General features: G+C 50.9%; 1 long non-coding RNA gene across 1 annotated transcript in view; it reads left to right on the forward strand.

Moving 5' to 3' along the window:
• The first annotated feature begins 1947 nt into the window (after window positions 1–1947).
• The window catches only part of LOC112550352, a 16732-nt gene continuing 12878 nt past the window's right edge, over window positions 1948–5801 (forward strand). The window contains exon 1 of the long non-coding RNA XR_003094138.1: window positions 1948–2008. This is a non-coding gene — a long non-coding RNA (uncharacterized LOC112550352). The remainder of the gene's footprint in view (window positions 2009–5801) is intronic.

Below are 5801 nucleotides of genomic sequence, written 5' to 3' on the forward strand. Positions count from 1 at the left end.
TACCTGAGATCTAACTAGATATTTAGCTTGCAATAACTCAGTTGCGTGATCAAAGGCTACCCAGCCAGGGGAGTTTGCTCAGTGGGTTTTCTCTGATATTGCTTTACCCTGTACCCTATTCTAACCCTGCCCTCTGTAACCAATAAAGTTCTCCTTTGTACCTATTTGTGGGAGACTAATTGGGAGTGGGTCTAGATTATGCCTTGGCGGGGGGCCCCTTGGTTTGGCTGACTAAGGGAGACCACTACTTGTGCTTCTTACTGAGGGAAGCATCCCAACTTCTTGAAGTGAATCAAGTACCCTTGAGGGCTACTAGACCTGTGTTTCCCAGGGTGCGCAGAGCCAGAATCAGCTCAGAGCCCTGGGTGCTGGCAGTGGAACCCCCAGGCTAGTGGGTATGCTCCAGGAAGCGGATTGGCCAGATGTCAGGCACCCCCAGGGAGGCACTCGGAGCCTGGAAGGTGGTCAGGCACAGGGAGGTGGGTGGCTCAATGCAGGAGCGCCCCCTACTGGCCCGCCACAGGGGGTACTGGCAACATGTGCACAAGCAATATAGAGGGCAGGTGCCAGGAGACACAGATAAGGAGAGGGGAGCAGTGCCACTGCCTGAGTCTGCATCCCCTCCAGTAGCACCAGCCATAGCCTCTGCACCACCACCATGACAGTCTCCTCCACCCACATTTCACTTCCCAACCTGAGCCTTCCAGTGCCAGAGAAAGATCTGAAGGAAGAGCTGGAGCTGCATCTAAGTGCCATAGTGAAGGAAATTCTGGGGTAGGAGAGGGAATCATTGTAGTTTGTGCTCCACACCCCTCAAGCCAGGTCTTCTTCCTCAGAAGGCACTTCAGAGGAGGTTGAGGTAGAGGTTCTGGAGGCAAGTGGCTCAGCTGATTCCACTCCTCCTGTTGCTGTGCCCTGCCTGCTGAGGAGCAGGAAAAGGCGGCACCCGCACCCCAGAAGTGAGGGGGTCATGTTGTCTTGGATCATTTTGAGGTGGCAAATGGTCCCACATATGCTATCTGCCTGCACTGCCAAGCCAACACGAGTCAGGGCAAGGGAATGAAACACATGAGCACCACGACGATGCTAATGCATCTCTGCAGGCACCACCGCTTGTAGCAGAAAGCCCCCTTTTCCTCTTGCCTGCAGTTGCTCTCCCCTCTTTGGATATATTTCTCCTCTTCTACCTTTTCTTCCTTCCTCTTTCTTTCACTATAAGATAAGGAATTGTGTTTTAAAGTTTGTATGTGTGCATTTTGTATCTCCCCTTGTATTTTGGTATTTTTATCTATTTGTGTGCCATAGCATTACTCTTGTAGCTTATATTTTATACTCCTCACCTTTTAATTAAATGTGTTTAGTTTCAGAAGTAAGTTATACATTGTAACAACGTTAACAAGGGCAGGAATCAAACTGCCACTTCCCTGTATCAGGCGGGCCCCTGAAAGAGCGAGTGATTCAGTGATTGAATGCGTAACACAGTAGCAGACGGCAATTAACACCTAGGGAAACCGCAGATCAACCAAGGGAAGAAATCAATAGGAGACAATGTAGCAACCAGGAATTCTCTAAACTTTACTGTTCAAGGTCTAGAAGCCCTGGTCTGAGTTAATGCTGGGGACCAACTTTTGGGCTGAATATCTCTAGATCGACCGCTCCCAGAGCCCTATTCAAAATTCATCAATGGACTCCCAAACCCGCACGTACATGCGGACAACCCCTGGGGCTGACAGATGCCATCCAGTAGTCACTGAGGGGGAAGTCCCACGAGGGTCAATGACCCCTGGATTGGGCAAACCTGAAAACTGGGGAGTCACCAAAGTCTGCCAAGGACAGAAAAAACCAGTGAAAAGTGACCCTCGGTGGCACCCTCTTGATCTCCAACTTGACCAGCACCCAACCTGTCCAGCCAGAAGGACCAGCCAGCGACCCCCTTCTGGAGGATAACACCACGCTGAAAGAAGCCTCGACTGGCCATCGACGGCAGACTCCAGCGCCTGTGGGATAGGTATACCTGACTCATGTAGCGTGTGTTTTTATAGACCTCTGTCACAGGGGTAGGCAACCCCTAGCATGCACTCCAGAACATAGCATGTGAAGGCATTTTGCTTGGCACGCGTGCCTTGAGGCAGATGGCAGGGCAACTGCGCGTGGCCTGATCTTTGTGGCATTGCAGCCCCAGGCCCTTCCCCACCGTCCGCCCCAAAGTACGCATGCACCCACCCTAGCAACAAGCTGGGTAGGGGTTTCGTGGACCCCGGTGCAGCTGCTTGCAGCTTCCCCACCATCTGTGGCAGGCAGCCTAGAGGCTGCAAGCAGCTGCACTGGGGTCTGCAGAGCCCTGGCCCAGCTCACTGCTGGCGGCGGGTGCACCTCGGGTGGACAGTGGGGAGGAGGATGGGGCCCCTTGCAGCTCCTCCGTTGTCAGTCCTGGCACACTAACATCTTACAGGTTGAAGTTGCAGGTGTGTTTGGCACTCTGCCCAAAAACAGTGCTGACCCCTGCTCCTCCCTCAGCCTTTTCTTTTCCAAACTGAAGAGTCCTACCTTTTTCAGTCAGTCCTGGCATGGCAGCTGTTCCATACCCCTGATCAGATCTGTTACCCTTGAACTTGGATGAATATGCTATAGATTCAGACATTTTCAGCCTGTCATGTTTTTACAGTTATACACCGCTAAGCAAACCATGTGATGCATGACTTAGAATGCTCATAGATGAAACATTGAAGAACCTGGTGTTAATATTCTCAGATACTGAATCATGCACAGTATCAATTTTTAACCATATTATGCAAGAGCCTCTCTGGAAGTCTTTGTCAATGTACACCAGCTGAAGATCTCATCTATGAGAACTGCTTCTTTGACCTTAGCTATAAGCATATAATTACCTTCCCTGGGGGCAGGGATCATGGACAAAGTGTGTACCATATATGTCCCTAGACAGAGGACTGTATGAATGAATTGCTGCATGTTTTTGTGTGCTTGGGGGCAGGGGGGAGCAGCTACCGCTGCTGCACACAGCCCAGGAGGGCACAGGGGGACATGTGCCCCCAGATCTGCAGGGGGGGGGGGGCCTGCCACTGCGGGCTGGGGCCAGGGCAGTGCTGGGCTCTTCCTGGAGGGGGCTGGGCCAGATCCTGTTTGGGGCAGGTGGAGGCAGTGCTGGGAGGAGGTTATGGGGGGGCCTGTAGCCACCCCAAAATTTGCCATAGTCCCCCCCCAACCCCCCCTCCTAGCACCGCCACTCGCCCCGAGCACAGCCCACCCCAGCCCTTGCCAAGAAGAGCCTGGCGCTGCCCCAGCCTTAGCCCCAGCGGCAGCCTGCCCTGCCTCATGCAGATCTGTGGGTATCCCCCATGCCCTCCTGGGCTGCGCACAGTAGTGAGAGCCCCTCCCTCCCAGTACCCCCCAGATGAACCATGGCTCTGTCACGTGCTTTGCCCTGCTCCAGATGGGCAGCGCCTACCCCAGCCCCACTCTCTCCCTTACCACAGGGGCCTTGATCTGCCCCTCCCACCCCCTTTGCCTCCCCCCTTCTCTGCTACCACAACAGACTTACCAGCTGCACATAGCTCTCCAAGCTGCCTACGTGCAGCCACATTATTGGCCACGTCAAGCCGATTTCTGATACAGACAATTTTCTTTATATCGGTGCTGATCCAATATTGGAGTGATGTATTGGTGCGCCTTGAATTTATACCTTGTAGATTAACTTAATCAGAGATGTATAGTATAAGCTTTTGTTAGCAGAGAGCTTCCATCATCAGATGCTGCCATAAGCATATGAAGATGGTAAATGCAGTACCTGAGTCATTTGCAGTGAAAGGACAGCACCTCAGTGCCCTAAGAATTGTAGTGTTAGTGATATTGTAGCTGTGATGGTCCAGGAATTTTGCAAGAGGCAAGGATTTCTTTGGGTCATATATTTTAATGGACCACCTGCATGGTTGGGACAGAGTTAGACAAGCTTTTGAATGCAAGGGATTCTTACTCAGTTCTTAAGAACTGTAAGGATTGAGAACATTCATCTAAGGAACATATAATTACTGTAACTAAGATTAATCTGAATCATAGTTTATGTCCATGTGCCATCTAATGGAGGTTTTCTGTAACTGCAGCAGGAGCAAGTCTCAGGTGCTCTAATATGAACTGATGTACTGACTTGACATGATTGGTTATATTTTCTTGCAACTTCATATCTAAGGATCCAGTTCCACAAAGCGCACACTTCTCTTTAAGCACCCATTATGCATTTCTATTTCCATTCAGAAAAGCACAGAAAAGCTCATTAAACCAACAGCATGAAGTAGGGATACTATGCTATTGACCGAAGGGATTTTCAGATGAGAGGTAAATCAGTGGTCAGTATAGATTCCACACTGCTTTCTGGAAAAGTTGGGGTGTCTGGGCAAATCCTGAAAAAAGTAACAATGTTTGCTCCTATGGCTGGGAGACGGGAGCTGTAGATTTTAATCCCTTGCTGATAATGTTCAAAGGTACAATTAATAGGTTGGTGCTGAACTTACTGAAAGATTATAGGAGTCAAGCCTCTTTGAAAATTCTCCCTCCTTTCACCTCTTTTTTTTGCTCTATTTGTAAATCTAGGATAGTACAAGTTCATCTTCATAAGGTCCTTTGATAAAAGCTATTATAGGGCAGGGGTGGGCAAAATATGGCTCAGTCCGCCAGGCCATTCTATCCGGCCTGCGGGGCACCTAAAAATTTTAGAAAATTAATATTTATCTGCCCTGGCAGCCTGTCAAAGCTGACAGGAGCCAGGACCCAGGGAAGCCTCAGCAGGACTGAACAGCCTAGCCCCGCCCACCCCCAGCCATTTCACTCCCTTCCTGCCCGCGCCCTGCTCTAGCACCGTGGTCTGCTGGCTGCATCCCTGAACCGGGGACCATGAGGCCATGCCGGTACAGAGATGTGTGTATGTGTGCATGCATGGAGGCAGGCAGAGTGTGTGTGTGTGTGTGTGTGTGTGTGTGTGTGTGTGTGTGTGCGTGCGCGCATGCGTGTGTGTGTAGGCAGGGGCAGAGTGTGTGTGTGTGTGTGTGTTCATAGGCTGAGTCCCACACACACACCCCACCATACACATGCACCCACACCCCCTTGCACTGCCATACACACAGACATCCCACATCCCCTCACACACCCCAGGCCCCCATCCCCCCCACAAACACCATACCCACCCACACTCCACATATCCCCACACAAACCCACAGGCTCTCTCACCCCACATAATCACAGCCTCCCACAAATCTATACTCACCCCCAACAACATACAAGAGTAAGACTTCATTTTAAGCTATTGTGCAATCACCTATATGTACACTATGCAAACACAGGTAAATCAGGACAAAAATATGTTTTTGAAATCAAATTAATGAATACTGTAGTTCAGGGGTTCCCAATGTTTTTATGCCACAGCCTGGAAAAACATGGCCCAGCAGTCACAGCCAACTGTGGCAGGAATTTCTGGCCAGAGACAGGTAAGAATACCCCCACCAGGTGGGCCAAACCCTGTGCTGCACAGGCCCTGCAGGAGCAGCAAAGTGTGGGACAGTACACTTCACTCCCTTTTCCAAGTCGCTGATGAAGACATTGAAGAGTATCGGTCCAAGGACTGAGCCCTGCAGGACCCCACTGCCCACACCCTTTCAGGTTGAAACTGACCCATCCACCACGACTCCCTGGGTGCGACCCTCTGGCCAATTCGCCACCCACCGGACTGTGTAGTCATCCAAGTCACAGCCTCTTAACTTGTTCACCAGTATGGGGTGGGATACCGTATCGAA

The sequence above is a fragment of the Alligator sinensis genome, unplaced genomic scaffold (assembly GCF_000455745.1).
Source record: "Alligator sinensis unplaced genomic scaffold, ASM45574v1 scaffold81_3, whole genome shotgun sequence".
NCBI lineage: Eukaryota > Metazoa > Chordata > Crocodylia > Alligatoridae > Alligator > Alligator sinensis.